Raw genomic sequence first — 11,842 nt, 5'->3', positions numbered from 1 at the left:
AAATATGCGATGAGCATGTCTCCAGGCTCGTCAGTCGTAGAATCAGGTGCACGAGTGACAAAGACAGAAGCTGCAACACTCATCTGTGTGAAAGTACTGGTGTAGTGGGAAAGGGTTAACCCACGATAACCCCGGCTCTGTTTATGTTTGCAATGACTTTAAACAGTTTACTGCATAAATGAACCGAAGAAGAATTCAATGGGACTAAATGATGACTCACTGATTTGACTGTTTGGTAAGTGTGAGACTGTGTCGTCAGTGCTATGAAGAAGCACACTGTAAACCCGAATGTTCAAAGTAATTAAACAGATTAAGTAGTGTATACTCAAAGTCTTTAAAAAGTTCTGTTAACTTAAATATGTCAAGTTCGTATAACATGTTCTTCTTTTTGAGTAAATGAAACTAATAATATTTGATTGAATTGAACTATTTCTATATTAAGTAAGCATCACTTAAAATAATAACTTAAGCACAACGTAACACAGTTAAGTTAGGACATATAAGAATGGTAAAGTCCTGTTATTTTTGTTGTTTCAAGTAGGTAGGATTTAATAATAAACTTAATTTATGTAGCACATGCTAAAATACAATAAAATCTCAAAGTGTTTCACCAAATAAGTAAAATCAAATTGTCTTAAATGCATTAGTGGAAGACAAAATGTATTTATTTTAATATTCATTGTTTTATCACTGTGTCCTACATATATATTTTTAATTTTTTCCGTAAGTGTTGAGCAGCTGCAGGAATCAATTTTTATTCCGAGTTAATCTCTGATTCACCCTCCGAAGCGGAAGGCGGCGCTAATGAGCATTAATACGAAACACAGAAGAAGTAAAGGTATATGGGCGGGAACAGCACCAAAGAGGCAACACGGACGACTGGAGAAAGTTGGACCTAATGGCAGCAACTAGCATCACTGGACTTACAGTAAGTTTTCAATGTTGATATTAGTTTATTGTTAAAATACGAATATTTAGTTGTATTTTGGGTGCGTGTCGAAAAGAATAGCAGAAATGTCGGTCCGTGTTTTTTATGTGCTTTGCTGCTCTCCCCGAAGGAAACTTTGCGCTTGCAGAGCTAGCATTAAGTTGTTGTAATGACGGTCGCAGGCTGTTTAAAAAGTTAGATACTACTTGCTCTAGAGGTGGCGCCCGGTCGCCTAGTATGAAACAAAGTATTTTAATCTCTCTAAATTTTTAAACCCCCTCTCATGACTCAGAATAGTTGGGTCCAAACAAGCCCGTTGTCCCTGCAGTTACACAACGGAGATGCCTGTCTGCAGTGAGAGTGCTTTCAAGCAGTTTTCTTGTTAGAAACGCTATATTTTAAACTATATGTGTAGGGTTAGGGTTGTGAAGGAGCTCTCGGACCTCTGGCCTGCTCTAAAAATGGAGTCTGAGGTAATATGGATCAGCTCTGTTTAAAATGAAAATTGTAATTCTTACTCATGTGGCAGCTTTTTGCTGCTTTATAAAGATGTGCGAGATTCTTCAAATTGAACTGTATTGTTCTTCTGCTGTAGTTGTATGCAGAGTTTCAGCGGATTACAAATCAGAACCTGCCCAATACATTCTACGCTGAACTTGACCGCCATCTTCCTCGACTGATGACCTTATTCAGCCAGGGCATCAAAAACTGGGAAGACAGCAGATGCCCTGGTTGAAATTCTAAGAATTCACAATGAACAGGTAATAATAGATTGTTACACATTTCATAGGTTGAACCAGTGGAACATTGGACAGGTTCAATGATTTAAATGAGCTTTTTGAATTTTGCTATTACTCCACTTTGTGTTTGCTATTTGTCTGACTGTATTAAAGATGTGAACAGGTTATTTGTGGACATATGTTCTGATTTGACTGTTGTTTTTGTTGTTGTTCAGTAAACTCACCAGTATATAAAATTCTGTTTTTATCTGGAAATAGGAAATCCATGATATCCACACCAAGCGCACTACCGTTCTCCCTGCCCTTCCTGTCTATCTGCATGAGGATGTCTCTGGATTTTTCAGAACCTGCACTGTGAGTGTCCTTAAGTATCTAACAGATACTACTGTGTATATAAACAGTGCATCAAAGTACAAACATGTATTTTGATGCACTGTTTGGACTTATCTTTGTTTAGTCTACCCATAAGGTTTCCATGTATGGTCTTTTCTGTCGCCTCACTACGAATGAACTGAATTGGTGTTTTGTTGAAAGTGATAAGATGTTTAGTAAAACATTTTCCTGTGTATTTCCTTTAGCTTAGTTTCAGTCTATCTCACACCACTTGATTCTCTGGTGAATTAGCTGATTTATGTGTGCAGAACATGGATCTTCTGTTTTTCACCTCTTACAGTGAGACTCAGGTCTCCCTTGTAAAAGAGGTATTGGATCTCAGTGGGAGTTGGTAAAATGAGAAATTATATGTCGTCTGTTGTATTTCTTGGGTTAGATTGTGATTAGTATCTCTTTTTCATTAATTCAGGACGAATCTGATGAGTTGGAGCTTGATGGTGTTGAAGTGGCCCTCTTCACTGTCATCAGTGACCATCACACAACAAGTCCAGTTCACTACCAACCTGTGAAAATCTCTGTCGTCATTGAAAGTGATGCCGTGTTCAGTCTCCCCAGATTTGGTGAAGCCTTCCTAGTAATGTTTGGACTGATCTATGCACTTCCCCTCAGCTACCCCAAAGGCCTGACCAACACTTTAGAATTTACTCAAAAGATTTTATTTGGTCTAGAAAGTGGTAAACTGTCACCCAGGTTACAGACCCTCAAGAATGACTTGGTTATGTAGGAACTCATCTGAAAGAAGGATGCAGGGTGAAGCATTATAAAAGGCTAGTTCAAAGTTCTCTCCTTTCATCTAAATAATGCCTCAAAACATTATTAGATTACTCTACAGGTGTTCAGCCAATAGGTCCAAACTATACAACGTGCCTTTGTTCTCATTAACATAATGCAAAGCAACACTAATGTTTTGTATGTTTTAATGTTTTTCGTAATACTATTTCCAAAACATTGTGGGCTGCGCAAGATGACCTAAATTTCACTGTTTGATACTGGTTAATGTAAAACAAATAGCATTGTAATTCACTCAAATTGCTGCCTTGTTGTCTTATTCAGATATTAGCCAGAGAGCCAAAAGCACATTTTGATATTATTAATTATTATTTTTCATTACTCTGACAGTTTTCCTGACTAAACAATTTTTGGTCTACTTATTTTAATTTATAAATGTTTTTGTTAATTATTTTTAATTTATGTAATTTTTTTTTAAAAATGTATTTAATTTCAACATAGTGCTAAAAGTGAGCAGGCAAGATACTGTTCAATGGCAGATGTTTATGAGTTTTGCATGTTAAGTTACCGATACTCAGTGTAATTGAGGCAATCAATTGCCTCAAAAATTTTAAGTTTTGGGTCACATGTTTTTAAGTATCAAGTAGTCAACATATTTGACTAACGTGTACTTAAAATAATGACAACACAAACTAATAAACATTTGAGTTTTGTTAACATAAAAATGTTGTAGTTGTGTACTTATTTTTTATAAGTTCTGTGAACTTATTTCTTTGAATTTGTAAACTTGAAACTTTAAGTCATATTAACTGCAAATATTTGAGTTGACCGTTCTCAAAAGACACAAGTACCATGTAATCCAAACTTTTATGTTCTGGAAAAATTTGGCTTTTGAGTTGATCAACTCAAAAAAATTGAGGCAATCGATTGCCTCAATTTTTTTGAGTTCTGGTAACTTATTCGGGTTTACAGTGCACTTGTAAAGATCAGGTTGCTCAGTGATGCACAATCTATGACACATAGGCAACATACTTCTGTTTTAACACTTTCTGATGAATATGTGTAAAATAAGTACACTGATAAAATATGTTTTCCTGAGCTTAACTTGTCATTTTGGACGTGAATGCAGGATCTAGAGACTCCTCAGCAAAAATTTAGAAACCACCAGTTATGATATATGATATATAAGTATGTAGTTCTCAATACGAAAAAGAAAAAGGTGCTTATGTTTGATGTTTTTCTTCTTTCTATCCGAATGGCGTGCAAATGACTGAAGAACCTTTGTAGTACAAGTACTGAAATAATTGTGGCTGTAATGTGATTATTTGATTTAGTACAGTAACACGCTACTTTGTATTACCACAGCCACCTATAGTTTGCTTGGAAGACATTGAATTATCTGCAAACGCTTGCTAACTATTCTCCAAGTGATAGTGACACAGTGAATAAACCTGCAATACATTAAATGTACACAAGATAAACTATGTCTGCAGTGTGTGAAAAAAAATGCATACACCCTCTCTGACAAAAACACTTGCAGGGTGAGCATTTTGTGCATTATGTGATGAAATGGAGCATGGAAGGGCTGATGTCGGACATTTACTTACTGTCGCCAGGTTTGTTTACTGGTGCAGTGAAGTGCAGCCCTGACGCTCTCTCTGACTTCATGACACACAATTAGTATCATTATGTTCTCAACAACCCCTCAAATTATACACAGCAAGATCTCAAGGCCTATAGACGTTTGCATGCTTGTCAGCATTTTGTGTCACAAAGCTTAACAAACTTCAGGCAGTGGACAGCTCTTGAGCAATGTGTGCACAATCTCACATGAAAAACTTGAATAAAACTAATACTAAAACTACCACTAATACTATTACTAATAATAATAACTTAGATTTATTAAGGGCCGACTATGGTAACACGAGGTAACACAAGGCTTTACACACACACACACACGCACGCACGCACACACACACACATACACACACACACACACACACACGGAGGAAAAGAGTCAAAGGCCAAAGGCTTCTAGTCAATAGGTGACATTTTGGCTGCTTTTTGAAAGATTTCCTTGCTGGGGCGTTGCAGAGCTCAGAGGGGAGTTTTTTTGCCTCTGGGTCTTGAAAAGTGAAGCAAGGAAAAAGTGCCTTAAATCAGAATTCCAATGGTGAGCAGGGTGAATCCTTCGGTTGCAAAAAGAAGTCCATTTGTAGTATTCGTATATAAAGATATACGGTAAGTATATGTAAAATGACCCCTGCTTTTTTCTTTGTTTTTGACTTTGTTAAACACTAATTAACTAATTAATTTATAGTCCTAAAGCTTCAATCGAATTCAAGTTTATTTATACAGCACCAAATAACAACAACCGTTGCCTCAAGGTGCTTTATACTGTAAGGTAGAGGCACGATCTGATGTCGTCGTGTTGGTGTTGTTCCCAGATCATCATACTAAATGTTGTTCCAGGATCAACATTGCAAGTGACCAATCAGAATGTTGCGACGTCATACTTTTGCGACTTTGGGGAAAACCACCGTAAAACAAAAAACTGTACTTAAGCTGCGAGAAACCACCTCTGTCCGCCGATTAACGGACCCTGACCCTAACCCTTTAATAAACGGTAAGCAGAATTGATATTGTCCTTGCAACATTGGAATCTCATAAATGCAGGAATGGCTTGGCGTGCAAAAGAATAACGTCACTTGCAATGTTAAACCTGGAACAACATTTGAGCTGGGAACAACACCAACACGACGATATCAGATCATCCTAAGGGGCAGAGACCCTACAATAATACAATAATACAGGGAAAACCCCAACTATCAGACCCCATATGAGCAACTGCTTTGGCAACAGTGGGAAGGGAAAACTCCCTTCAACAGGAAGAAACCTCCGGCAGAACCAGGCTCAAGTATGGGCGGCCATCTGCCATGACTGGTGGGGGGTGAGGGGAGGAAGACAAGAAAAAAGACCCGCTGTCTAAGAGAGCCAGAGAATAACAATAACTAAGACACTTATATTTAATAGAATTACTTTTGTTCACCAAATGAAAGTCACATTTAGAGAAAATGGATGATAATACATGATTTAGAATGAAACTATCCTTCGACTGATAAGCTGCTAATGTAAGCATGTGCCTACAAACCAGTGGGTTAACTCAACTACATACTTTTTATACAGTGTATGCTTATATCTATGCTTAAAATATATATCAACTAAGAAGAAGACTCGAAGACTCTAGAGCAATCATGGTCTACTTGTTTGGTCTATAGATTCTTAGTAACTGATGATGCCATTCTGATCACTGCAGAAATGCACTTCAGCACATCAGTCGGTGAAATCATCATCATCATCATCATCATCATCTTTCAAACAACCCTGTGCTCTGTCCTGATTGTAAATGTCTTCATTTCAGGGGTATGCTCAGTCGGTTGCCTGCCCAGACTCTAATATTCAGTTTAGTAGAAAAACTACATCTGCACAGCACATAAGGTTAAAGCTCAGCAGCCTATTATTAAAAACTGAGCTGTATTATGACTGTTTCTGTGGCTTTCATGGTCTTTTAATAAGCTTTTAATGAGAAGGTAATGTACTGTGGCTGAACTGACAATGGCACTCTCAGTCACCATGTGAGGAGAGCCCCACTGCTAAAAACTACTGATTAGTTCAGTGATGATAGTGACAAAGGTAGTTTGATTTAAAGAGTCTTATTAAAGTTAAAGGTGACTTTGTTTTAATAGATTTAGCAGTGAAGGCGGTGACGTCTTCATCAGGAAGACTGTCTCTCAATCCCGTCAGCAGGAAAACGTTACTTCTTGGTAGTTCTGCTGCTGACTACCTGCCTGTCATGTGCTGTGGTCTTCACTATTGCTTTCGCTCTGAAATCGTCTCATACAGCACTGACAGCGTTATGTGTGTTTGAGTTTTCAGAGGCAGATCTCAACACCTGCCATAAAATCCTGCCAGAGGTCAAAGGTGACAGTTGAGCTTGTGACAGGTGAAGCAGGCACTTGTCAACAGCTGTGCCACAGACGCCGAAGTAACCGTGGCAGGCCGGCACGAACAAGTCAACTCTGGAAGCTCCGAGACCCACCGTTCCTGCTCTTTCATTACTCTGTGATGGATATGCCAGCTGGAGAATGTGCAACACAGCAGCCAAACAAAAACACAACACATCTTGTAGAGTGGTACTGGAATCAATGCAGCTATGCTGAGTCCAAACATTTTCCACCACTTTTGTTTTTTTTAAACATAAAGCATAAATCTGCACTCAGTGACTCTGCTTAGTGACTCTCAGTTTTCGAAGCGGGGCATTGGATTTCACTCATAAATGTTTTAAAATCTAGCAATATTTATGTTCATCCATTTTTATGGCTAATCTATAGTAGAACCATTAGGCATGCATTAGTGAGTGAAGTATATCTGACCTAATCCTGGTCCTCACTGAGAAGTCAATAGCCTGCATTAAGCCTGCCTAAATAAAAACTATGGCCTGGCAATGTTTTTGAACCAGTCACTTGAGCACCACTTTCAGGACCCTCTCTCTCTCTACCTTCTGGTAATTAGGACATTAATAACTCGAACATGATCCCTCTGTGACTATTTTAAACTTCAGGGACACAAACGAAGAGGCGGGCGAGGCGAGGCGGGGCAAGAGACATTGGAAACAAACGTATTGCTGTGCAGCAAAAATGACTGTGCCCATATAGCCAGTCCCTTCCACAGTAGTCCCAGGAGGAACCAACTAACCACATCTCTTTCTCGTGATCTTTATATGGCGACTGTATGACATTAAACAGTATTTCAGCTACACTCCTGCTGGACTCCTAAAATACCCAGAAAACACTTATCAAATTTGTGTTTAGATAATTACATCAAAGCAAGGAGCCAATGTATAAAAACTGGATTAGCGGCGCCATGGCAGCTTTTATGAAAACAGCCTAATAGGCAATTTGGCATCCTGAGTGCACTTCTAAGGTACAAACTAAAATATGAATACAATTGTTTTCAAATGCCACAGTGTCCCTTTTTAGTACTTACGTCTGAGTCACTCACAACTGCAGAATATCACAAAAGGTCCACTGAAAGCACTCACACACAAAGGAAGAAATCTTCTCTATTAGCGTCTGATTTCCACTCGAGAGAATAAAGAGAAGTCTGTCGGCATGGTTCCATCATCTCTGCTTTGACAACCGAGCTGTAACAAAACCAAGCTTGCTGTAATATTGTAGCTTTGGGCGTGTGTGCTGTATTTGTGAGATAAATGGCGACACGTGGACGACACTCCGCAACACTCCACCTCCTTTGTCACCTAGTCAAACTCTGAGGCTGCCCTGGATCTGCTGTCTGGCTGAGGTGAATGGAGACACGAGCAGCGGGGCAGCTGTCAGGAACTGTTCCCAGCAGCCCTCGGCCATTGTGGCTTATCACACCCTCAAGTGCTGTATATCTCCGCTGCTTTCATCATGCCCCGAGACTACCGAGAAGCACAAAGAAGAACCTTCAGCAAAACGCTTGTTTCGGTTCAACTAAAAATCTCTTGCATGGCCATCTCCCAAGAATATGCACCATCTAGGTTTCAGTTATGCCAGCACTGTCGAACCGGGCTAATGAGAAGAGACACATAAACTGCTTAAAATGCAAATATGCTTTGCATTTTCTGCAGGGTATTTAAATAGTTTCTCCCAGTGCTTTTAAGTGGTTTGAAATGTCATACGTCCGCAATTTGAATCCAATTTATAGACACATTGAACCTTCAAAATCGCATGCAAATGGGATCAGTTGTGCACAGGTTAAGTGAGCAATTTAGGCAGGGGGTAAGAACTTTATGGCTTACAAACAGCAAATGGATGGCTGGGCGAGGCCTGCCTCTCTCTCTCTTGTCCCTCAATAACTCAACCCTGACATGAATATAAATGGAGACCGGTGAAGAGCAGGGACTGGGTGTCAGTGAATGGCTTTCTGCTCGGCCTCCGACAGCAGCGCACCCCTAATGGGTTCAGCCTGACTGGATTCAATCATGTCCCCTGATACCCTCTGAAGAGGATGCAAATTGTCAATCAGTCCTCTCTCTCCCATCCGCGCTTGACCATCTTTCGCTGCTGTCTTCACCTCGTTCCCCATGATCATCTTGCCATCATTCACCTTGCTCCCACTCCCCAATTCATCTTCTCACGGCATTTTACATATTATCTCCACTTCCTGCTTCTCTGTTATCCCTGTTTTGATCTGCCCCTACACGCTGCCATTAATGTCGTTCGTTTTCAGAAAAGGAGCGAAGAAGGTCATCTCCAAACAACTTCTGAATAACTGCGGTGCATTAATGCCTGTGGCATTTTAATTATTAAAAAAAAAAGGGAAACACATCCTTCCTCTAATAATGGGAAGATAAACACAAGATTTTACTGTACATGGATGTTTCCATTTAAGAGAGTAACTAAAAGGTCCACTGACTCAATAAACAATAGGCAGCTAAACACAAGTAAAAAAACAAAAACATAATTATGTTCTTTTTAATCCAACCGTTTTAGGCAAACAGCACCAGCTCAAAGGATATGACATGTTTTGATTTGTAAAGGTTAATGTATTTCTTGGATTGGCTCATAATGCAGTTGTATTTCATTTAGATTTGTGTAAAAGCAATCAGACTGTGAACACTGGTGGTGGTGGTGGTGGTGGTGGAGGAGGGGGGCAGCCACATTGGGAAAATTCAAACAAATTTCCACAGTGGATGACAACTTCATCCACCCTGTGGGGTACAGGTGTGCTGAGGTCTCTTCAGAGTGGAAGGATTTCATCATGTGTGTCAATAGCAAGCAACAAGATCTAAAGGGATACACATGCTGGGGTGTCCTTGCAATCTCACTGATGTATACCTCGTATCTAAACACAGCTGGGTACCAGCAGGTGCCTTTATTTCCATCATATCTAATGAACACCATGTATAATCCCTCAGGACCCTTGTGGGATGTCCTCATGGCATCCAAGGTTGTTGAAGAACCATCAACATTTCTAACAACCAAACACCACTGACTGCTGATCAGTCAGCAGTCAGTTATTTAAAAACCCAAAATTGTATTCGTGCTTCCTCCTTAAAGGTGTGATTAATCAAAGTCAGAGCATTTTAAAAACGGATCCCGATTGTCTGTTGTTAATAAGACGTTTCCATTAACTGATCAAACTGACTAAATGCGGGTGTTTGTCTAAAGTTTTGACTCTCGTGAAACCAAACTGAAACATGTTTTCTCCTTGATTGTGATTGATTGCAGCATATCACACATGTGTTTGTAGTCACCTTACTATATTGTTGCCAATTACTGACTTGCTTTTCTACTGTCACTTTCTTTGAAAGGACACAGACAAATGGGAAGAGACTTGTCGCTCTGGAAATATCTGCAGCCTGTTCCAGCTGAGACAGAGAACATCAATGTAAAAAAAAAAAAAAAGCAATGAAAATGAAATCTGAAAGTCAAAAACTAACTCTGTCCTCTAGGTGAAAGCCTTGTGACTACATGTGACATGTCAGCATGGGGATCAGTGCTTCATAATACTAAATACATAAGTGCCTGATGAAACTATTTTCAGTTTTACTTTATTCTGTTCTATTAATAGTCTGATGGCTTGACAAGTCTTATTAAAATGCATTGCCAGTGCACAATAAACAGTGTAAAAACAACGACTTTCATCCGAGGTGCAAATGATTGACAGATTTTTTTAATCAAGGGTGGGCTGATGAAAGCTCAACTGCTGAGCTCAGTTTCTATAATTTCATAGCTGAGAACGTCAGAAGCTTTCACCACTTTTCTGCCACTTAAAACAAATTCGAAACAGAGCGAGACGCCGCTGACATGATCTAGGGCCGCGGTGATGCACTGCAATTAGCTATGATGAATTGTAAGGCTCTTAGATACTCTGTAAATAATTGATTTTAAAGAGAAACATCAGATGTAGGCATTCCAAAACTACAAGCATCAGTGTCAGCAGGTGATGTATGGAAACCCAGTTAAGAGCCCATTTCCCTCCCATTCCACCGGGAGGGGAGAAGCCGCAGTAAATAACCGCTACATTGCCAGAGGGAGAAATGGAGACAGTAGAGAGGAGAAAATCCCCTGTACTCGCACAACCTTTCTTTCTCTTTCAGCTTCCTGCTTACAATACTTCATGCATTCATTCTCTCCCGCTTCCTTCTTCTGCCCCCCTCATCTCTCCTCTGTGCGTCTCAATCTCCTTTACTTTCTTGCCCTCTCAGTCCTGTTTCTTTTATTCCTGCGTGCCTGGTGGATGATTGCTGAAAGGAAGGTGGAATTGGATGCCTCCCTCAAAGAGCTTTCCTTTGAGACTTGTAGGAGATTTTGTTTTGTTGGAGTGAGTTGTTACAGCTCACTGGCTCACCATCATCCAAAACATCAACTGTCAGTCACGGCCAGCTACGGTCCTTCGGAATACAAAGAGTTGGCAACAAGAGCATATTTTTTTGTAATCATTTTCTATATAAACTTGTGATATAACATGTTAATTTCCTTTTGACATGTTACAGAGGATTTTCACTCCAACATATCCAGTGTTCTGATTTAAGCAATGAGAAAATGTGCTTCTATAATTCTTCTCCAGGTTATACTCACTTTTTCAATTAAATAGCAGTCATTATCTAGATCTGGTGAGTCAGTTGCTAAATGTGTGTTCTATAACAATGCTTTCAAATACGGCTGAGTCATCCTCAGTATTTTTTCAATGAAGGGCTGGAAGTTCCTTTCCAGCTCCTGTGAATCACATTGGAAAATGCAGTTCTTTGTGGGTGGAACTCGGGATGTTTGGCATTCAGTGGCTCTCCTCGGGCTTCTCTGCCACATTTGATAGATCATAATTGTCAGCAGAGGGAAAATGTTGAACAGCCTTGTCTCACAGTTGATGAAAAAGGTCACTTCAGTTCCTCCATATTACCCTGACCTACTGAGTCACCAGCACAGACGGTGGCAGCTGCAGTTTCTGACAACTCAGTTGCCGATCCCTCACTTTGGCCCCCCTGTGTCTCTACAGCCAAGCAACA

At 39.8% G+C, this 11,842-nt stretch overlaps 1 long non-coding RNA gene across 1 annotated transcript; it reads left to right on the top strand.

Moving 5' to 3' along the window:
* Nucleotides 1–288: 288 nt before the first annotated feature.
* LOC106675669 (uncharacterized) lies at nucleotides 289–3,515 on the top strand. The gene is made up of 4 exons (XR_003024521.2): nucleotides 289–928; nucleotides 1,524–1,689; nucleotides 1,927–2,022; nucleotides 2,471–3,515. It is a non-coding gene; the product is annotated as an uncharacterized LOC106675669 (long non-coding RNA).
* Nucleotides 3,516–11,842: the final 8,327 nt, after the last annotated feature.

This window comes from Maylandia zebra, linkage group LG5, assembly GCF_041146795.1.
Source record: "Maylandia zebra isolate NMK-2024a linkage group LG5, Mzebra_GT3a, whole genome shotgun sequence".
Taxonomy (NCBI): domain Eukaryota; kingdom Metazoa; phylum Chordata; class Actinopteri; order Cichliformes; family Cichlidae; genus Maylandia; species Maylandia zebra.
Note: the sequence above shows the minus strand (reverse complement) of the source record. Positions and strands in the feature narration are given on the sequence as shown.